We start from the raw sequence: 23,906 nt of genomic DNA, 5'->3' as shown, positions 1-23,906 counted from the left end.
ACAGTTATGTTTAAATTAGTTTTAACGATTATGTTTTGATTAGTAATGTTTAATTAGTCACCTAATTTCTCAAGACAGTAAACAGCTAACCAAATAAGTTATTGGTTACAAATTTTGTAACAGAAATAACATGAACTTATTTGACTAGTAAACCCAAGTAGATTAAAAGTTGTATGTCTGTATGATATTTAATGCTGATGACTTTTAAGACATACCTATTTTAATTAAACCAACAAACTTAAACTAACTTTTATTTAGTAATAATTTATCCTAGATCACATGACCTTGAAGACCATTTGCATTAAGCTTCTATATTTCTTGAGAGTTCTAGAATACTTAATTTGATAAATGTTTATTTTTCTTTTAACCAATTAAATAGAACCTTTTTGCAAATTAATTTTGACAATACCATATAGAGGTTGAAAATTATCACACATTTACAATAAGCACAAACAGACAGATACAGAGATCTTATAGCTTTTGCTGTAATATTTTAGCCATGAGACAGAAATGATAATGCAAAACTCACCAGTTAATAAAATAACAGTTGGATCCAAATCACATTTCTGGAAGTTGGAATAAATTAAAGTTACCTTCTCAGATGGCTAAAGCTTTTTATTATTTGTGGAGAAGGCATTTAAGATTTTTCATTCACCGAAGTTCCAAATAGTTTTTTCCCTTCTGACAGGAATTACCTCTCTGAAATTTGCATACACGATGTCCTGGAGAAAACAAGGTAGAACATTTACATCTCAAAGGGACAAGGGAAAAAAAATACAAGCTCCTCCCAGAAGGTCTTTTGTTTCCTAAATTCATATCTTTTACAATATCTGTAAGACTTTTGAGATGAGTAGGGGAGGTTTTGGGACTTTTTTTTTTTAAGATAGATGGGCTTTGAATTGCTGCAAGAGCTGTATTTCTGTTCTTGTAAAAGGCTAGATTTATAAGACTAGTACAGTTGTTTTTAATTTTTCAAGGAATTGGGTTGAAACTTGAATGGCATCATATGTTGACCCACCCATCTAACCACATTGTCTTCAATTTACTTCTTTAAATCAGGGAGATCTTCAACCAAGATGAAAATCAAGATTTCTGTGTTCTAGATTTAGAGCTTTGTCTTTGGAGTGCTTTAATGAATCCTTCCATAAAAGTCTTCAGAATGTTTTTCTTTCCCTTTGGGTATATAATTCCATTTTAGTTTATGGGATAAAGCCTTAAAAAATTTCCTATCAAGCTCTGAATATTAGCTTCCAGTTTGGCCAACTTCTGACTGTAGACAACCCAGACAAACAGCAGATATTCCTGGCAGTATTGAATGACTCATGGACGCATCTCCAGAGAGGGTGCGATGGATATTAGCCTCCCAATATCCAAAGTCACTACCAAAGACAACCAAAATAAAGACTTAGACAACTCTCCTGAGGGCTGGCAGTAATTGAAAGGATCCTAGCTGCAAATGGAGTTCACCCACATTTCTGTCCAGCCATATCTAGCCACAAATAGCATGCAACTCACACTTCTGTCCAGCTATATTTTGGGTCCCCCAATGTGATGGTTTCCAATCCAAGTTCTTAGGACACAAAATAAGGCAAACAAGAAGGCAGCAATTGTCCCTGGGAGAGAAAGGATCAATACCAATGGTTTTAAATTTGGTTCAAACTACAGACATACTCAGGAGAATTGATTCTCATAAGAATTCTCACCCTTTGCTGGCTTCTGCCAGTTTACAACCAGGATTTTATCTGCAGGCTCTGTAGTGAGTGGTGCTTAAAGTAGAGAGTGCAGCTCTGTTATCTACCAGAATTTGGCAATGTTTTCTGTTAACTGTAATTTTCATTTCCCTGTGGCTATTTAAGGGAATAACTGTTAGTAGTTACAGGAAAATCTGTTGGTGTCCCATCCAACCTGAGAGGGGCCCATACGGTGGGCCCTCCTTCAAAGGTAAGTTTGGTGGTGTCTATAAGACTGTGAACTTGGAATACTTTTGCTTACGGTCGTGTGGTCTCTTCAGAGTGTAAAGATAATACAGAAAGAAGATTAGTAGAATGTGTGCTCAAAAAAGGATAGAGTGGAGCAGTAGGAGTTAGATCAGTCTTATAGTCATTTGTTTTAGGTACCTAGTGTATCTTTAGTAATTTGTTAGCATTTTGCAATTAATCTTTCAGTGAAGCTATTTTGGAATTTTGAGGATTTTTGGAGGCTTCTGAATGCAAATTTAAATAGATCTCCCATTTTGTTTGTTGGATTTGGGAACCCTTGCTTTCAAGTACTCATCTTAAATGAATGATCTTGTGTTATTGGAACATTTGTAATAATGACCATTGTAAATCTAGGTTGTCTTTAGTGAGACTGGTCCATGCATATGAGGAGAGAACATAGTTTTTTTTAACTTAAAACTTGCCAGGTTCCCAAAGTGGAGACTACCCTTACAACATTTAGATGACTGAGATCGCATTTTTGAAATTTTCTTGAGGGCAAAGAAAAAAATCATAGATAGCCTAAGGGGTATGCTTAGGGTTTGGACTTGGATTTTACTTGACAGTGTGCTTTTTACAAGATGCCTCTTTTTCCTGGTAGACAGTCTTTGCCCTGTTTTTCTAACCTGTAACCAGGTGTCCTTCATTGCATAGAATTTTCTTGTGAGTGGTGTGTAAGCCTACTGTGAAATTTCCTCATCCTTGGCCACCTTATCCTTACACAGGAGTCTTGTGCTTCAGAGACAGTTGTCTCTCATGAAGGTGGCAAACACTCTGGCATCATTTAGGTGCTCAATCCATGCCCACCGATTTAATTTTACTCTTTCTCTCAGGAAAAATCCATAAGTTTTAATTTAAATCCAGGCATTCTAATTCAGAAACCAAAGGAGTACTCACCAAAAGGGCAATCTGTACTTATCCAAATCCCAAGTAAAATTGGAGAGCTCGACCAAAAGGGGAGAGTTCTAAATCCAAGAGGAAAGTCACCAAGCCGGAAACAGAAAGTGACTCACAGAAGTATTGAGTGCAAGGGGCTACCTCACTCAATTCTGCGGGTCACCATCCCTCTAGGGGTCATCTCCTTTGTATCCCACTTCTGATGCCATGAAATGTCAACCTAAATAAAGAGGTATACTGAGGCAAACTCGAATTATCAGAAATTGAGTTTATTCAGAAATAACAGAAGAATTGCAGTTTGGGAAATGCACGCTGTAGCAAGCTACAGACAAGTCTGTTGAGGGTTTGGGTTGGGCTGTGTTAATGGGCAAGGAGTGTAAAAAGAGGGAAATCCAGCCAGAGTCGAACAGTAAGTTCATTGGTTTGATGATGTGGAGAGATTCTTGACAGATGTTCATTGTTCAGGAAATAAGTCACAGTCTTCTATAAACTAGGCATTCAGTTTTTCAGTTCTTAAGTTCTGTTCTGAGTATACATGTATGAGAGTCTCCATTGCATATCCACTGGTTCCATTGTTTTGAAATTGTTTAAGAAAATAAATTCTATTTTATATAGAGTGATACCAATTTACAGAGGTATAATAAGGACTAAAAGGGAAAAATAATTACAGTTATTCACAAATTACATTAACAAAACAAAAACACTGTGATAATTCATTGAACTGTATAGGTATAATTCATGTACATTTTTATTGAAGTATAGTTAATTCGTAATGTGTTAGATTCAGGTACACAGCAAAGTGATATATACTACATCTATATATCTCTATATATAGATATATGTGTATCTATCTCCATCCATACCTTTTCAGACTCTTTTCCATTATGGGTTATTACAAGATATTGAATATAGATAGTTCCCTATTCTATACATGTCCTTGTTTATCTGTTTTATATATAGTAGTGTGTATACGTTAATCCCAAACTCCTAATTCCCCTGCCCTCACTTTCCATTTTGGTAACCATATGTTTGTTTTCTATGTATGTAAGTCTATTTTTGCTTTGTAAATAAGTTCATTTGTTTTTTTTTTTTTAGATTCCACATACAAGTGATAACATGATATTCGTCTTTTTCTGTCTAACTTACTTCACTTAGTATGATAATCTCTAGGTCCACCCATGTTGTTGCAAATGGCATTATTTCATTCTTTTTATGTCTGAGTAGTATTCCATTTCATATATTTACTATATCTTCTTTATCCATTCATCTGTCAGTGGACATTTAGTTTGCTTCCATGTCTTGGCTAATGTGAATAGTGCTGCTATGAACATTGAAGTGCATGTATCTTTCCAAATGAGTTTTTGACTTTTCTGGGTATATGCCTAGGAGAGAGATTGCTGGATCATATGGTAACTATTTTTAGTTTTTTAAGGAACTTCCATACTGTTCTCCATAGTGGTGGCACTAATTTACATTCATAACTGTGTAAGGGGGTTCCTTTTTCTTCACACCCTCTCCAGCATTATTATTTATTAACTTTTTAATGACGGCCATTCTGACCAGTGTGAGGTGACATCTCACTGTAGTTTTGATTTGCATTTCTTTAATAGTTAGTGATATTGAGCATCTTTCCATGTGCCTGTTGGCCATCTGGATGTCTTCTTTGGAGAAACATCTAGTTAGGTCTTTGCTCATTTTTTCTTTTTCTTTCTTTTTTATATATTGAGCTGTGTGGGCTGTTTGTATATTTTGGAAATTAATCCCTTGTCAGCAGCATTGTTTGCAAATATTTTCTCTCATTTCGTAGGTTGTCTTTTCATTTGGTTTGTGGTTTCCTTTGCTGTGAAAAAACTTTTAAGTTTGATTAAGTCCCTTTTGTTTATTTTTGGTTTTATTTCTATTACTCTAGGAGATGGATCCAAAAAAATATTGCTGTGATTTATCTCAAAGACTTTTCTGCTTATATTTTCCTCTAGGAAGTTTGTAGTATCTGGTCTTACATTTAGGTTTTTAATTCATTTTGAGTTTATATTTGTATATGGTGTTAGAGAACGTTCTACTTTCATTCTTTTACATGCCGCTGTCCTGTTTTCCCAGCATCATGTATTGAAGAGACTTGTCTTTTCTCCATTGTATAGTCTTGCCTTCTGTGTTGTAGATTAATTGACCAAAGTGTGTGTGTTTATTTTGGGGCTTTCTGTTTTGTTCCATTGATCTATTTGTCTATTTCTCTGGTTCCATTTTAAACTGAAATCCTTTCTCAATAGTCTGAGTACCTTTTCAACCCCAATTTTTTTTTCTCCTTTAGGAACTCTAATCACACAAATATTAGTTGGATGTTTTATTACAGTCCTACATGTCTCTGAGGCTCTATTCTTTTTTGTTTTTGATTTTCTCTCCATTGTTTAGAATTAATAACTTCTATTGTTCTATCTTCCAATTTTTTCCTCTTCTCTGTTCTGCTGTTGAGCCCATCCAGTGAGCTCTTTATTTCAGTTACTTTTCAGTTCTAAGATTTCCATTTGGTTCTTCTTTATAGTTTCTGTTTCTTTCCTGAGACTTTCTATTTCTTTACTGAGGCTATTTCTATTTTTTTCAAGTGTCATCATAGTTCACTGAAGCATTTCTATCATACCTGCTTTAAAACACTTGTCAGATTATTCTAATTTCTCTGTTTTCTTCCTATTGCCATGTACTGATTATCTTTTTTTCATTCTGGTTGATAAATGTCTGATCTTTGTATGATGAGTGATCTTCAGTTTTAACCTTGACATTTTTTCATTATGTTCTGAGACTTTGAATCTTATTTAAACCTTCTGTTTCAGCTGATTTTCTCTGACAGTGTTCCAGCAACTAAGGGGAACTAACTATCTAATTATATCCAGGTGGAGGTAGAAGTTCACATTCCACTCTCAGCTTCTGTTGACACAAAATGGGGAGAGCTCTTTACTACTGCTGGGCAGGGGTTGGAGTTACAGCTCCCTACATGGTCCCCACTGACACTGTGGTGGGAAGTGAGGTTTGTTACTAGATGATGGGGATGAAAATCCTGGCTCTCTACTTGGCCTTCTCTGATACAAAATTTGCAAGAGTGGAAGCTAGGTTTCCCACTTGGCCTTTGCTTGCATGGGCTGTGGTTTTTGACTGGACTAAAGCCATTATTTATTTATTTTTGTCTTGCTAGGTTACCCTTTCCTTGTCCTTTGGCTGCAGAGAGCAGACTTTTGTTGGGGATTTTATTGTCTGTGCCCATTTGTATTTTTGGAATGCTGGTTTATTCCAATTAAGACTGGGATATATAAGGCAAATGTAAACACAAGGCACTCACTGCCATGTTGTTCCTAATATTCCAAAGTCTCTAGTTTTTCTACTTTCTTCTCTTCTTATGTTTGTTTTATCTACAATATGCAGGGATTTTAGTTGTAGCAAGCAGGAGAAATAGGAGGGAAAAAAGCATGTCTTCTCCATCTTCCCAGAAGCAAAAACTAAAGCACATGATTTAAAAATACATTCTATTGCTAATTTTTTGTGAGGTTACAAAATCTAAATTTCATCTTTTCAGAGTCTTAGATATCGGTAGTTTACCAATTCATTAAGGAAAAAAAAAGTGCTACTTAAAAAAACCCTTTTAAGGCAATATAACAAAACAATGCTATATTATTTACTGTTTAGGTTATTTCAATTTAAATATTGTTCCAAATGTAGAACAGTTTAATTTAGTTATAGTTCCTATTTGTATGTATTAAATGTATATTTAGAATTCTTCATTAATCTAAACAAACCAAGTAGGTTTTACTTAAATTTCTCTGACTCTAAGGATTTAGGAGTATCACTTATCTACTATGGTCTTGAAGGGCTTTTTTTTTTTTTTAAGTGAAAGTATTCCTGTGTAGACTGTGCATATCGAATAGTTTTGTCATGACGGCTGTTCTTAGTATGGATGGTTGCCACGTTTTTCTTCTGTATCTGTTCGCTGTTAATCCCTTTGATTGGGGGTGTGGTTTGTGTTTTGGTGATCAGAGCCTGCCCTGGCTGTTGTTGTTGAACAGGGCCTCCTTTTTTGTTCTGTGGTCGTCACAGCCCTGACAGGGATCAGGTCTGTTCCCCTGTTGTTGAAATAGAGGCTTCTAGACCCGTTTCTGAGCTGAGGTGTGTGGTAGTGGGGTTGGAGGGCTTCCACTGGAAGAGAAGCCACTGAATATACCTCCACAGGATATGTCCACCAGGAAGTGCCCTCTGTGGTGTTGTCTGTCACTTGTTTGGTGGTCTTACAAAGTACTCTTTGCTGACGCTGTCCTTGTTCCCATCTCAGCAATGGGAATGTTGGCAACCTACTCTAGTGTCCCCCAGGTTCTATGCCCTCAGAGCCACCAGTGCAGATCTACTGACTTCAGGTACTAGGACCTGCCATCATAAGTGTTCAGTCACACACCTAGATCTGCATTGTGCTACGGGGTCAGTGCAGACCCCAGCCCTATGTCCTTGTATGGTATGCAGTCCTGCTGTTAATGCCAAACCTGTCCCTGCCAGAACTCTGCTCATTGCTTAGAGGCAGGTCTTAGAGGGTGGGTCCACAAAGGCACCAATAAATCTGCCACCACTGCCTGGGGCTAGAGTCAAATCTCAGTCCCGCTGGTGGAGTTGTGGGACCCCTAGCTATGGATTCAGGTTTCAGCCCTGTCTCCACCTGGAAGCCATGTTCCAGGGATTGTGTCCCTCCAGAGCAAGCCAAGAAGATGGCTGCATCTGAACCCCACCTCTCTTATGAGAACACATTCCAACAATGGTGCCAAGCAATGACCTCTGGGCTAGTGGAGATGGTGGCTATGGCCTGGCTGCATTGCACCACTCCTCACCGTGAGCACTAGCAGTGGTACATTTTTATGTGGGTCCCAGGGTGTTCTGCACACAGTCACAACCACAGCCCACACCATGCTCCAGCCCCCCTACCCCGGCTGCCTCTGCACAGTCAGCCCCAATTCCCTTCTCAGACTCATCCGAGGAAGCCTGATTCTCAGCAGCAAGTACTGGCCTGCCCCTGCTGGCTTGCATCTCTGTGTAGTGGTCACAGGGACCCCCTGTGCTGGTTTTTCTCAGTTCTTTCTGCTTAGTGGCTGCTGCTTTCTCTTCTGAGAAGCTCCCTTTCTGTTCCCACTGACCTCCTTGCTGGATAGGGGGCATCCCAGCATGATGGCACTTTTCCTCCTTTGACACTCCCTCCCCACAGGACAGGTCCTGCACTGATTTCCATTTTCTTTTGTTTTTCCTCTTCCCAGCTTTTGTGAGGAATCTTCTTATATTTCCAAAGTAAGAGATATTCTGCCAAAGTTCAGTAGGTATTCTGTGCAAATTGTTCCATCTGTGGGTGTAATTTTTGGTGTATTCGTGGGAGAGATGAGCTATGCGTCCTTCTACTCCCCAAATAGGTTTTAAAATATTTTCAAATTGAAAAGTCTTAGTATACCTGTTTGAGAGAGACACAAATAATTTATTTAGATTTTAAATTAAGAGATGCAAATATATTTCTATATCAAAGAAGTTTTTAGGCTTTATGGGAAAAGAGTTAGCATTATGAATATACAATACTGCAGTGTCAATTATATGAGAAAACATTTGTTTATGCTTAACCTTTGCTATTTCTGACCTGGATATTGTTTGAATATTTCTTCATTATGAAATTCTATTATTTAAAGATAGAATAGAGAAGCAAATCATCTATAGTTAAACATGCTAACACTACATTTCATGCAAGGTAAATAACTCAGTAATACAACTCTGAATAACAAATAATTTTATGTCCCATCAGGAAAAATTGTAAAATAATGAGTCGGGACCTAATTATCTTTCTATTTCCAAAAGTAATAATTTGTTTGGACTAGAATCATCTTGTCATTTTTAGATGTTATATTTATTTTAAAATTAAAAATAGATTCTAATATTTAACTATTTGCAGGTTGATTTTTTAAGTTAAGAACATTTGGCTTGGGATTCAAGATGGTGGTATAGGAAGATCCTGAACTCACCACCTCCCATGAACACCAAATCTATAGCAACATGAAGAACAATTCCCTCTGAACACTAGCTGGACAGCATCTCCACAACGAAGGATAAAAGGACAACATCGAGATGAGTAGGAGAGGAAGAGATGTGGTCTTGCCAAAAACCCCATCCCAGGCACAATGACCCACAATTGGAGGAAACTCACAAATATGTGACTTCTCCCTGTGGAGTGAGAGGTTTGTTCCCCACATTGGGCACTCCAGGTCCCAAGACAAATCCTCAAAATGCTTGGCTTTGAAAACCAATGTAGCTTATGTCCAGGAGATCCAAAGGGTTGTTGGGAACTAAGATCCCTCTCTTAAAGGGGCTCACAAGCAGACACACTTACTCCAAGAGCCAGCACAAAAAAGACAGTTTGAAAAGCTCCTAGACCATATGGGAAAGAGATTCATTTACTAACCTTAAAGCATCTAGCAAAGGGGCATAGGCTCACTGGGACTCTATCCAAACAGAGGCACTGGTGGATGCCTTTTTTTTTTTTCTCTCCCTCTACTTTGCTACTGCTGGCAGGCTTGGCCTGCCCCTATGTTTTTCCATAGCCCCACTAAAGCTGGTGGGTACATCCTGCACCCTTGTTCTCCCATAACTCTACTAAAGCTGGTAAGTGCATACAATCCACACAGGTGATGCTCCTTGAGTGCCTGGCACTGGTGGCCAGGGGACCTTGCATTTCTGGGCCCCATGAGACTGAAACAAAGAGACAGTTCTTGACAGGTTGTCACCTGCAGAGCACAGGCAGCATACTGAAACACAGCCCCAGTCCACCTGTGAAAAAGGCCTATTTACTTCTCCTGGAGCTTCAGCCTGAGGGTCAGACTTCAGGTTTATCATATATCTAGAGGCTTCAGAGTTGCCATCAGAGAACATAAACCAGTGGACACCATCTTTGTGCTTTCTGTTGGTCTTACTACAGCTCAACAGTACTTCCTTTAATGGAGCCTAAACATTCACCTGGAGCCCCAATTTTTGCAACTGTCACTACGGGGACACATCTAGATGGTCTGATCTAGAGGCCAGTAGGGTTTATGATTTCAGTCCCAGAGGACTGTACGTATTTGCATACTTTAAAAGCTCTTGTCTGAGGGTCTGGCTTCCAATCAGCCTGAAATTAGGTGCTTACTGAGACCCTTCCCGTTGGAACACTGAACTGTCTTGGCACAACCTCAACAACTAAGACCTGTCAAGAATAAATTAGGTTGCTTAGATAATCACAAAGATTCTAGAGACAACCAAGAGCTAGGGCAAGGTTGAAAGATAAGTTTCATCATCTACATGAGGCTACTCCTTCACGATTGGGAGAGGTAGCTGTTTCACCAAATGCAGACTCAAACATGGATAGTCAAGCAAAATGAGGAAACAGAGGAATATGTTTCAAATAAAAGAACAAGGTAAAACTCCAGACAAAAATCTTAATGAACCAGAGATAAGTATTCTTGTCTGATAAAGTTTAAAGTAATGGTCATGAAGATGCCCACCAAACTTGGGAGACGAATGGATGAAAACAGTGAGAACTTTAACAAAGAGCTAGAAAATATAAGTATCAAAAAGAAGTCACAGAGCTGAAGTATACAATAACTGAACTGAAAAATACATTAGAGGGCATATTAAAAACCTTAATGTAGGGCCTAAAACCATAAAATTTCTAGAGGAAAATATAGGCAAATGCTCTTTGACATCAGTCTTAGCCATTTTTTTTTGAGTATGTCTCCTCAGGCAATGTAAACAAAAATACATATAAGCAAATGGTACTGCATTAAACTAAAAGTCTTTTGCACAGCAAAGGAAACTCTCAATGAAATGAAAAGGCCACCTACTGAATGGAAGAAGATATCTGATAAAGGGTTAATATCCAAAATATACAAACAACTCATACAACTCAACATCAAAAACAGACAACTCAATTAAAAACTGTGCAGAGAACCTGAATAGACATTTTCCAAAGAAGATATACAGGTGGTCAACAGACACATGAAAAGATGCTCAGCATCACTAATCATCAGGGAAATGCAAATCAAAACCACAATGTGATTTCTCACACCTGTCAGAATGGCCGTTATAAAAAAGACAACAGATAACAAGTGTTGGTGAGGATGTGAAGAAAAGGGGACCCTCGTGCACTGTTGGTGGGAATGTAAGTGGGTGCAGCCAGTATGGAAAACAGTATAGAGGTTTCTCAAGAAATTAAAAATAGAACTAACTTATGACCCAGCAATTCCACTCCTGCATATTTACCTGAAGAAAAGGAAAACACTAATTTGAGAAGATATATGCACTTTTGTTTTCATTGCAGCATTATTTACAGTAGCCATGATAGGGAAGCAACCTAAATAAATAAAGAAGATGTGATAGCACACTCTCCCTCTCTGTCTCTCTCTCTCTCTCACACACACACTGGAATATTACTCAGCCATAAAAAAGAAGTCTTGCCATTCCAACAACATGGATGGACCTAAAGTGTATTATGCTAAGTGAAATACGTCACACTGAGGAATACAAATATTATATGATTTCACTAATATTTAGAATCTAAAAAACAAATGCCCTAAGAAAACAAATCAAAGAAAACTAATAGTTACAGAGAACAGATCGGTGGTTGCCAGAGGGGAGGAAAGTGTGGGAATTGGTGAATTGGTGAAGGGTGTCAAGAGGTACAAACTGACAGTTATAAAATTAATAAGTCATGGGATATAATATACAGTATGGTCAGTATGGCCAATAATTTTTCTTGCACATTTGAGCTTTGCTAAGAAAGCAAATCTTAAAAAAATCTCATTAGAAGAAAAAATTTTAACTTTTTATGGTGATGGATGGCAGCTAGACTTATTGTGGTAATTATTTCGTGGTGTGTGCAAATATTGAATCATTATGTAGTACACCTGAAACTAATATTATGTTATATGTCACATATACCTCAATAATAAGATAACATGTATACAGATATTTTCAAGTTCTGAAGTTTTAAGAACATTAAATTAAGATTTATAGTTTCTATTTAAATTAGTATTTATTGATCATAGTCACATCATGCTTAATAGTTTTATAAATAGGTTGTGGTAGACTTTGGATAATCTTCAGATAATTTTCTTGGGGAAATGCGAGATATGTTGTACCTCAATGAAACATGCTGAAAAAAAATTGTGAAAGATAATTTAGTTTCCTGCCAAATTGACTTGGAGCTTGTGTGGGCCAAAAACCTGGAGTAATTTTGAATGCAGTTTGTCTTTGGCATCCTCTGTTGAGTACTCTTTTTCTTCTTGATGTCTCCCTCTCTCATTTTTTGGTCTTCTGTCCTATTCCCACTAATCCATGCCAAAATGTTAACTGGTTAACAACAGTTTTAGTTGTTAGTGTTTATATTTGGTTAGGGCTTATGGAGGAAGGAATACCCAGCCCCATTACTTTCCTGTTTCCCACTGTCAATTCCTGTCTCAGAGACCCCAGGTTTCCAAAGTCTCAGGAGTCTGAACCTTGAAGGAATGATGCATCCACGTGTTCCCTATGTGATATTTGCATAGATTTCACCAGGTCCACATGACCTCCAATCATTTAAGAAAGCAACTGCTCTCTTGAGTACCAGCAGCTGGGTACATCCAAGCCTGACCTACTGCCTCTGTGTGTGAACTTGTATGTATACTTTTCTGTGTCCCAGGGTTTTTTTTGTCAGTAAAAATAATAAGAAAAAGAAGAATACTTGTCTAGCTCTTGATGTTGTTATAAGATAAAATGACATAGTGGATAGTTATTTAACATTAATTCAGGATAAAAACACTTAAAAAATTAAGATATTATGACATAAGCATCACTAGCAACTACTCTTCTATAATGCTATTGTAATAACTTTCAGCTCTTAAGAATAAAACCACTTAAGAAATATACCATACATTTTCTAAGTAAAGGAGAAAGCCAGTGAACTGATAGAATTCCTTAAGCACCTGCTGAGTTCATAAAAAAACATTAATATAAAAGATTAAATACCTATGAGTGCTTGCTTTCTTTATTTGAAACCCCAATTTCAGGTTTTCTTTTCTTTTTTTTCCCCACTATGTAATTTAAGTAATTTAGAAATCCTTTGAATTTTTCACTTTAAGTGTCATTTCCCCTTCCATTCTCATTGCTACTGTTCTATAGGTCTTCATTATTTAGTCCTGGACTATGGCTACTGAGATGATAGAAATCTTTAAGGAGATTTCATAATAAAGCAATGTGGACATTATTCATTTAGGTCTATAAACAAATTTTTTTCAGCACTTAAACAAACCTACTTTTTCTAGACCTTCACATTTGCCAAGACAAAGACTGAATATTTTAGTTTTTTTTTAAATGTGATTAGTTAACTATAAAACCATACAGGCCTTTCTGTTTTGGAGATCCAAGGCCACTTGTCTCACCTCCCTTGTTTCCCTTTTCTTCCTTGAGGATGAGGCTCTGCTTGCTTTTCCCTTCTATTGAAACATGTTACTACTCATTCTGTCTTTTGGGGTTCTGTTCTTAATAAATATGGCTGAAAAGTGGCCAAGTCATCTTTCCTGTATCCTTTTCCTATATACTTCCAAAGAGAAGTATACAATCCATTTTTATTATGAAATTTTATTCTAATCACTTTTGGGAACAGATAATTGAAAGAAAAAACATTAACAATTCAGCTAATTTCTGCAAGCATTTGTTGGATGTTTATAATATGTCAGACACTGTGCTAGCTCTTGATATGTAAAGATGGATAAGGTCTTAAATATATCACAACCTGGCAGGGAACATTTTACAGCTCTTGAATAAATTACAGTATAATAGATGAATTATAAGTATTATAGAATCTAGTAAAATTCTAATAGTTACTGTCCTTCTTCAGTTCCTGCTTCACTTCGAGATAGTAGATAAAAGCTCAGCCAGATTTTTACTTTCTACTTTTATTTCTGTCTGTGGAGCTTATTAAATCTCCCCTTCAGCTTTCCTCAGAGTTTTCTAAGTGCCAAGAGCACACTGGCTCCTTTTTCCACAAAGCTTCCCAACTTGGGAACCTGTGGAGCAGATTTAAAAGAATAATATCTTTGTCTCAATTGGGTATTCTCCTCAACTGTAAGGTCTTCTGGATGGGCTGATGTCATCTCTTGAGTCCTTTGCTCTGCCCATGATTGCTACCTTCTTAATATTTCCTCATATTATGTTATTTTCTGAAGATTCAAAAATACTTAATAAAGAAACAAACTATGACTGGTTATACTACAGATTTACTTCTTTTATCATTTTGAGGATTATTTCCACACAAACTCCATAGTTCACTATTATAATTTAAATATTACATCTTATAAATGCTACGTTTGAAGCTATTATTATTAAAGTGGGTCATATAAAGTTTCATTGTAATTAGCATATTTGCTTCTAAGAAATTTATGGTATAAGTCAATACAAAGTATTTTCCTTTACCTCCGATATTTTACAGGTAGTTAACATGTATACTAGTAACCCAACAAGTGGAAAAAATTCATGGGAAGCTGTTTCTAAAGACTTCCACCCAAACTAGAAAATTAATATTAAAAAAAAGTAACTATTAAATTAACTATTTTTAAAGACAGAATGTGAAAGGAGAGTCGATTGTTTATATAACCACCATATGAAAAACAGCTTTATTTTTGTTTGAGCTACAAATTACTGTATCGCTTTATAACCAGTGCTCTTTTTGTTTAAAAAAAAAAATTACCAGATGGCATCTCCCCTGTAGTACCTCCCCATTAATATTAAATTTTATTATTTACATCTTATTTACTGGAAGTTTGACATTTAATTTTTAAAAGTCCAATCAACTAATTATATTTTAATAAGTAATATGTTTTACTATATATCCATAAGGATATAAAATATCTAAAGTATTTAATTTTATAGCATGATACCCATATTTCTCATAAATACACATATAAAACTATTACCTACAAGAAATGCAATGGCTTGTGTTTCCATTATTGTAGCTTTCATTCCATTTTTTCTTTACTTTTAGAAAAATGCAGATAAATTTATCTTATCAACCTCCCCAGCTAAACTGAGAGAAAAGAATAATTGGAGAGTGAACAGTTTATGTTAAACTCCTACCACCATCCCATCTAGTCCTCCTTAGACCTAGTAGATTTTAGGGGGAAAGGCAAGTATCACAAACTAGTAAATCTCTAAACTCCTCCATTTTTCCTTTTCTTTTTCTTTCCCAGATTTTCACCACTGAAATAGATTGTGCAATATATTTCTTATATCAAATTTAGAAGTGGAAAGTAATACGCTTAAGAAAAACATGTGGAATGTATAAAGTGCCTTTTATGTAGGAAGATTTTAAATGCATGCCAATATTTTACTCTATTGAATACTGAATTTATCCTGCTTTGTTAAAAACTTAGCTATTAACATCTATCATAAAGAGATTCCAGATTTTGGTCTGGCTTATGTGATTTTGTGAAAGAGGTACTGGCATCTTTCCCCTCAAAAGTAGCCCTACATGAATATTTATGTGCTTGCATATGTTTAAGGAACATAATAGCACAGGACTAGGAAGCTTTCTAGGAAAATCTGAGCAAGAGTCCTATGCTAAAGTTTGCCAGATATATCAAAAACAATTATGTACAATTGTACCTCAGCATCTGTGGTATCTGTGGGAGATTGGTTCCAGGACCACCTGCAGATACCAAAATCCACAGATGCTCAAGTCCCTTGTATAAAATGGCCCACATGCATCCTCCGTACACTTTAAATCACCTCTAGATAACTTATAATACCTAAACAATATAAATGTTATGTAAGTAGTTGTAAGTATAACATAAATGCTACATAAACAGTTGCCAGCATGCAGCAAATTCAAGTTTTGCTTTTTGGAACTCTCTAGAATTCTTTTCTAATTTTTAAAAATAATTTGTTTTTAATTTTTAACTTTATTTATTTATTATTATTTTTAAGGGGGGAGGTAGTTAGGTTTACTTATTTACTTTTAGAGGTGGTACTGGGGATTGAACCCAGGACCTTGTGTATGCTAAGCATGCACTCTACCACTTGAGTTATACCCTACTCCCTTCTAATATTCTTGATCAGTGGTTGGTTGAATCTGCAGATGCAAAACCTGTAGATATGGAGGGCCAACAGTTCTATTTGCCATTAGGCTTATAATTTAGTTGGGGATGGAGATGAGAAAAATGTATAAGAAAAAAATAGAGAACATAACAACACCTTAATTAAAGGGAAAGAAGTTCTTTAAGCAAAGTTCTATTATGGTTATAAAAATAACACATTTGTTGTAGAAGACATCAAACAATATAAAGAAAAAATCAATAAATCATCAGTAAATCCTCCCCAATGCTCAAGATAACCATTGTTATCACTTTGGTAAATGTGTTTCCTTCTCTTCATATTGCTCTAACGTTAATTGAGATCATACTGAAAAACAACTTTATTCTCTATTTTGCATTAACATTCTTCTTACTTATACATTTCTCCCATGTTATTAAAATTGTTTGTAAACATTCTTGATAGCTGCATAATAACTAATGTAATAGCCGTACTATGATTTACTTAATCACTTCACTATTATTAGACATTTAGTTCAGTCATTTTTTATTTTGCCATTATAAATAAAGCTGTGTTAAACATTTTGGGGGCACAAACCTTTGCATTTGGATATTTCTTTAGCATATATTCCAAGAGGTAGATTTAAATTTGTGATATCTGTCACTGAATTTCTTTCCAAAAATATTGTATGAATTTACAATCCCACAAACTATATATAATTATTAAGGACTGAATAGTTTTCAGATGTTTTTAGTCATTTGTATGTCCTCTTCTATGTTATTTTTCTATAACATAACTTTTAACATATTTATTCCAGAACCATAGAGCTACAGAAAACCAAAAACCAGAACACCACTAGAGTAGTCATTAATGAGGCAGTGAGAAAAACCATGCTGGAAACACACATTCTTATTTCCTTGATACATTTTCTAAGTATAGTTAGGTTAACAAAACTTGTGATGATAAATACGTAATTGAAAACCATTGTTGTACTCTAATAATAGAGATAGAAATAGTGCATGAATGAGTAAAAGCTAAACTGCTTATTATAGGATCAGGTCAGAGTATAAAATATTTTGGGAGAAGGTGAGCCTTGGAGCATGTATTGGATGAAGTCGTGATTATTATTTTATTCATTCACTCAACAAATTTTTTTTTGGCAATTACTATATGCCAGGCACTGTTCTAGTCACTGGAGTACAGTAGTGAGCAGAACAGATAGAATTCCCTGCCTTCATAGAGCTTTTTATAGAATAACCCTTGCTTCTCAAAATCTACAGACTAGCAGCATTACCATCACTTGGGAGCCTGTTAGAAATGCAGATTCATAGCCCCAACCCTAGACTTCCTCCATCTGAATTTTAATAATATCCCTAGATGGTTAACATGCACATTAAAGTTTGAGAAGCACTGATCTAATGGATTTGATAGGCAGTAGGAGAGTAATCTGAAAAGAAATAGCACGAGCAAAGACATGAGGTGAGACTAAGCAAAATATATTGAGAATGATAAGAATAAAATAGTTTGTTAGAGAAAACAGAAAGGTTTACTAAGTGCTATGATCTGAATGTTTGTGTGCCTCCCTCCCAAATTCCTCTGTTGCACTCCTAATCCCCAAGATGAACATATAAGTAGGTGGGGATTTTAGGAGGTGATTAGGTCATGATAGCAGAGCCCTCATGATTGGGATTAGTGTTCTTATAAAAGAAACCCTGGAGAACTAGCTCACTTCTTTGGCCATGTGGGGTTACAGTGAAAATATGGTCATCTAGGAAGAAGGCCCTCACCAGACACTGAATCTGCCAGCACCATAATCCTGGATTTTCAGCCTCCAGAACTGTGAGAAGTAAATGCTTGTTGTTTATAAGCAACCCAGTCTCTGTTATTTTGTTATAGCAGCCCAAATTGATTAAGGCAATAAGAGGTAAGATTTGTGAGAGCTTGAATGTTAAAAACTTAGATTCACTCATCATTGCTTGGGTGGAGTTCCAATGGACAATTGAATGTATGAATCTAGGATTCAGAGGAGTAGGTAACACAGGAGAAGTATCCTTGAGAGTTGGCAGAGTAGAGGTGGGATTGGAAGCTATACAAGTGGATTAGATCTCCTATTGAAGAGATTTTAGAGTGTGACAAAAAGGAAACTAAGAACAGAAATCCATGAATTACCAACATTTAAGATGCAGGACCCCATGAAGGAGACCGAAAAGGAATTAGCTAAGGTAAAATGAGAACTAGAAGAGCTAGTCCTAAAGTTAATGGTATAGTTTCAAGGAGTAGGGGGGGACTACAGTATGTATTACCATGGAAAAGGTAAGTAAGATACAGTCTGAAAAGTAATTATTGGATTTGCAAATTAGGAAGTCATTGATGACTTTAGATCATTATTAGTGGAATGGTGGAAAGGAAAGTCACCTTGCATTCATTTGCAATATGAATGAGAGGTGAGGAAGTAGAGACTATGAAATTAGATTCTTTGAAGAAACATGGCTATGAATGGAGAGGAATAATAGATATAGGTAAGATACAGGGGTGGAGAGAATCTCTCTCTCTCTCCTCTCTCTCTCTCTCTTCCCCAGTACCCCACCCATACCTCACCTGGTTTTCAGATGGGTGAGAATTCGTCATGTTTACATGCTGAGAGGAAGGATCCAATAATAAAAGTAATAGTAATGCTAACATCATTAAATAGTTGATCTGTGTCAGGAATTCTGCTAAGTACTGGCATACATTATGTAATTTAATCATTATAACAACCTTATGAGAGGGACAAAGGTAAAGTGACATTTCTGAGATTGCACAACTAGTAAGTAGTAGAGTTAGATTTGAACCTGAGCTGTCTGATTATTTAGTCTATACTTATAATCATTAAGCTATATTCATAGTTGTTAAGCACAAATGAGGGGGAAAAGGAAAGACAGGGGATAGAGCAAAGTCCTTAAAGGATATTGGAAGACATGATATTGAGAAGTAGAAGCCTGGACCTTATACAATAGGGGGGACATCTCTTTCTCCCATGTAAGAAAGACGACAGTAAGGATAGGCACAAATATAGAAATGTTCATGGATTTTTATAATTATTTGCTTAATTAAATTGCAAACCTACCCTTCAGCACTCTCTATCCCCTTATATTTGTCATCTCACATACTGTATATTTACTATTTTGTCTTATTTATTATTTGTATCCCAACAAAATGTAATTGACATTCTTGATTAAAACAGGAAAAATGGTAGTGGATGACAAATTGAGCGGTTTGGGACAAAATTATAATTGAAAAAATTAATACAGTGAATGTAGAACACTATTTCAACAAGGTTTGTAGTGAATCATAGAAGTGAGGTGGAACAATAGCATGCAGATGAGGTATTATCAATGGGAAAATTTTCTTTTAGACTGGGGAAGATTTGACTATGTTATAGGCTGAGGAAGAGGAGCTGGTTGATAGAGAAAAATGAAGAATACATGATGAAGTAAATCACTGACAGAGAACAGTCTTATGGGTGTGGAATCAAGATCACATTTGGAGAAGTTAGCTTTACTGATGAAAGGATATATAGCCTTTCCTTTGGAAATGAAGATAAACAAAAATGGATATATCTTTACAGTTACAGGTATATTTATTATCCATTTCTCCCAGTAGAATGTATAAGGAGCTTATCTATATTGTTCACTGTTGAATCCTCAGTGCCTGAATCATTATTTAGCAAATAGTAAATGCATACTTATTTGGAGTTGAATGGTTGAATATTTATAGATAAGTTAGCAGTTAGAAAGGAAAAACTGAAAGTGTTCCTACATCTACTACAACCTAAATTTATTCATCTGCCCCAGCAACAGTATTTCCTATGGCTCTTAAGGCTGGAGTCACAGTTGGCTATTCAGTAGCTCCTGGAAATTTTACAAACTGTGGCAAAACTCTTGTTTTGACAACTATGTGAATGACTTCATTGGACCGTCAGTAAGATAGGACATAGCTCAGCAAATATCTCTAAGTACTTCTTGACAGTCATTATGCAGGAGATAAACTAAAGCAGAAAGAATTTGCTTAATAGCATCTAATGTAGGGAATAGGATTCATATTACAATAAAGATTTGAAAGTATCCAGGTAAGACTATTTAAATAACCATATGCTAAGGGTGATGAATCAGTAACTGTGAGTAGAATTAACAGTTTATTATAGCATTCTTGATAAGCAAATCATTGGAGGTGAACCATTACCTGCAATGTTCCTGAGAGCCCTTATAGCTCATTCACTGATGTGTGAATGAGGAGATGACAAGAGAGCAACGAATGCTGATATAGTACCTCAATCTACCACAGTATTAGTCTATTATGATTCCCCAGAATTGATATTAGCAAGTGTACCTAAGCAGATTAAAATTCAGTAAGAGAAAGGCACACATTTTAGAACCAAAGTACCTTGGATTATAGTGTCTATGGAAGACTGTTTTCCCATACAAAGAAGTTTTCTAGCAACTTGAGTAGGTTGGAGTTGGCTTTCCAAATTATTGCTGTTTGTGTCTTTCACAGTGTCATCAACAGAACAACTTACAAAGCCCTAGCTGCTATGATTTTCCTTTAGTGGAGAAGTAGCAGCATCAAGAAAATAACTCACATTTCTTCTTTTCAGCATCTGGTCATTTTTCTTAGCTTTCCTCAGTTTCACAATAACCTCTATACATTACTGTCTCATTTCTGTTCTGTCTTTCCCTTTGTTCTCCAACCTATTAAGGTGGGGAGTTAGTGAATTAACATTCTTATTGGTGGACATGTTATTAGACAGTGGGAGAAAGCTAGAAGATAGTTGTGGATCTGGCTCAGGTTTTATGGGTAGCAGCATCTGGGTATACAGTCTTCAGGTCAACATTCACTGAATGACTGAAAAATTATATTTTTAGATTCTAAACTATAAAGTTTTCAGAGATTGCCTTTTGATTTTATAATGATGTGTGGAAAATTGATAAAAGACTCTATCCCTTTATGGTGGGAAAACACATACATTTCTAGTTAAAGAGGAGATCATTTAAGGGAGAATGATATCCGCCAAAGAGAGGCAAAAGGAATTTGGACACTATTGTGTATTCAAGTCTATAATAGAATTATTATAGAATTATTTTGTTTTTAAATGGTAAATTAGAGGTTCAAGGAGAGGAGTTTTAGATTGAACTAGAATTATGTGCATTATTTCCTGGTCCTTCTACCATGCTTGTCCTTTTTCAAAATCATAGTATTTATTATAATCATTATTATTGACAGAGAAAATTGCAGTTCCATTTTTCCTAGAACTTAAGCATTAAAATACAAGTAAAGACACACTGCAAATTCATACAAACAAACCATGGATGTTGTTTTCCCTGGCAAAGTAAAACTTAGAATGAGTAGGCAACATATAATTAAGATTTAAGTTACTAAATGGGAGCCAAAAACCTCTGAGAGATGTTTTCCTGGTCATAAAAAGAGCTCAGTTTCTAAATTGAGGATAGGTAATCAATGTTAGCAAAATTAGCTACCCCCCATATTTTGGAAATAACCCCTCCCTTTCTTTATTTACTAGTGGTGTTTCACTGGATTGTCCTTATATTTGAATTTGAGGAACTGTCAGCAAAGTATTATCTGCTGCTTGTTTCTTGCTCCATTTGGTCTGCAGCCTCTATATGCAAGCTTTTGGGAAGGTGCAAAATCTACTTTTTAAAGGCAATTTAATCTTACTATTTTACAATTTTTATTCACAACTACTCTTTCTAGCCTTAAAACTACAGTAATCCATTATCTGTCTAGGCTTATTGAAAAATAAAAATATATTTTAGGAACTGAAGATTTCCACTTCATGGGGAAAATTATTCTAACAATTTTTGAGAGCTAGTTATAAAATGTAGATTTTTAAATAAAAATACCAAATATATTTTGACTTTTTCTGATTGAGCAGGATTATCATTATTAGCATGCATTATTTGTCTTTTCTGGTTTCTCTCTTCTTTCATAACTGTTACTTGTCATTATTTTCTACCCACTTCTAGTTTGTTTTATCTAATCTAGCTCTTAACGGGAAAAGGTGTAACTACAATTTTTAAGAGTAGTGTGTTAATAAAAATTAATGGGCTTGAATGACAGGCTTAATAGTAATGATAGTAGCTATTTATTGAGCACATACTATGTTCCAGTCTCTTTCCTACCCCCCATAGGGTACCATTCTAATGTGTTCAATGTATTCTTTTTAATGTGTGTGTTCTTGTAAATTGTGTGTGTGCATTTATTTTAAAATTTGTATAAATGGTATTGTACCATATTTATTCAGCACTTACTATGCAACAACTAATGCACTAGAGATACAGTAGTGAGCAAAACAAAATTATAACAATAAATAGCAATCTAGAAGAAAATATATATTTCATTCTATTTCTTCTTTTTCTTATGCAGTACTGTTTTTAATATCTACCCATGTTTCTGTGGGTATACCTAGTCCTTTGTTTTGCCTGCTGCCTAATATTCCATACTCATTTATCACATGTTATTTATTCACTCTTTCAGTGATGGACACCTAGTTTGCTTCTAACACCCCAACATCACACTTTTGTAGTGAACATCCTCATACACGTCTCCTTACTGTGAAAATTTCTCTGATACACACACACACACACACACACACACACGCACGCGCATACACACCCGTACTCTACAGAGTGAGATCACAGGGTCCATAGAGTATATTTATTTAATTTGAGTTAGTGGTGCCAGACTGCTCTCCAAGAGGTCTTCACCAACAGTGAATGAGGGCTGCTATCTCCCCCTTAATGTTTGTCACTATCTTTATAATTTTCGCCAATCAGATTACTATGAAATGGTATCTCATTACTTTGATGTATATTTTCCAAATTGCTCGTGAGCTTGAGTATCTTTATTATTTTAGTCTTGGCGAGTTTTTCTTTTATGAAATACCTGTTTATATTTGCCAGTTATTCTATCAGAGTTCCTTACTTTTTTTACTGGTTTATAGGAGTTCCTTAAATATGTTATGGATTATAGTTTCTCATAGTAATCACAAGTGTTTTTGATTAATTAATGATGAAAAATCCAAGTCTTTCACTGTTGTACCATACTACCTGATTTTGTTACAAAGCTGTGTTGTTAGGACCACCATCTCAGGGGCTTATTAGAAGTCTTTTCTCTCTTTACTGTTGATTACAGTCACCTGAAATCTGACTTCCCAATAGGTACAGTGTATATTATATTTTTATTTTTACCTGTTTTGAAATTATTCAAACATCTTAACAATTTATAATGGAAGACATATTTGAAATTATTTTGGAACTTGACAAAATTATACTAACATTCTATTTGGAAGAATAATAGTATTAGCCAAGAACATTTTAGAAAAGAAGAGTACTGAAGGGAGCTTCCCTTATCAGATATTAAAATGAATTTTAAAGCTAAGTGACTCAAAATAATTTAGTGCTGGAATAAGAATTAACAGGCCAATCAATGGATAGTTATTTAGCTCACAAAGAAAATGTAGTATATCAGTTCACCAAATATTTATTCACTGTTTACCATACAACCAATATGTAAGGCACTAGAGACACAGCAGTGAGCAAAAGGAGAACCTTGCTCTCATGGAGCCTACAATCTAGTGGCATATATTCAATGCATAAAAGACATTTTTCTTTGATACGTTTTATATATATATATATATATATATATATATATATATATATATATATATATATTTTACTGTATGACTTAAATAATTATGTCTTTAATTTGTGAAAAATTTGTTGGAAAATATTTCACAAGTCATTGGGAGAAAAGCAAGGATTTTTCAATAAATGGTGTTAATTCAGTTGTTTAGAGGGAAAAAGATAAATCCTCACTTCTTAAACTAGGTGGATTAGGGCATTAAATATTTAAGATTAAATTAAATTGAATTAAATTAAATGA

General features: G+C 35.4%; 1 protein-coding gene and 1 pseudogene across 1 annotated transcript in view; one reads left to right on the top strand and one right to left on the bottom strand.

Annotated features, from left to right (window-relative positions):
- ZC3H12B (zinc finger CCCH-type containing 12B) overlaps positions 1 to 23,906 on the top strand; it is a 415,031-nt gene that overhangs the window by 63,608 nt on the left and 327,517 nt on the right. The window lies entirely within an intron of this gene.
- On the bottom strand, positions 19,937 to 20,742 carry LOC105107143 (importin subunit alpha-1-like; annotated as a pseudogene).

The sequence above is a fragment of the Camelus dromedarius genome, chromosome X (genome assembly GCF_036321535.1).
Source record: "Camelus dromedarius isolate mCamDro1 chromosome X, mCamDro1.pat, whole genome shotgun sequence".
Lineage (NCBI taxonomy): Eukaryota > Metazoa > Chordata > Mammalia > Artiodactyla > Camelidae > Camelus > Camelus dromedarius.
This window is presented reverse-complemented; position numbering and strand designations above follow the sequence as displayed.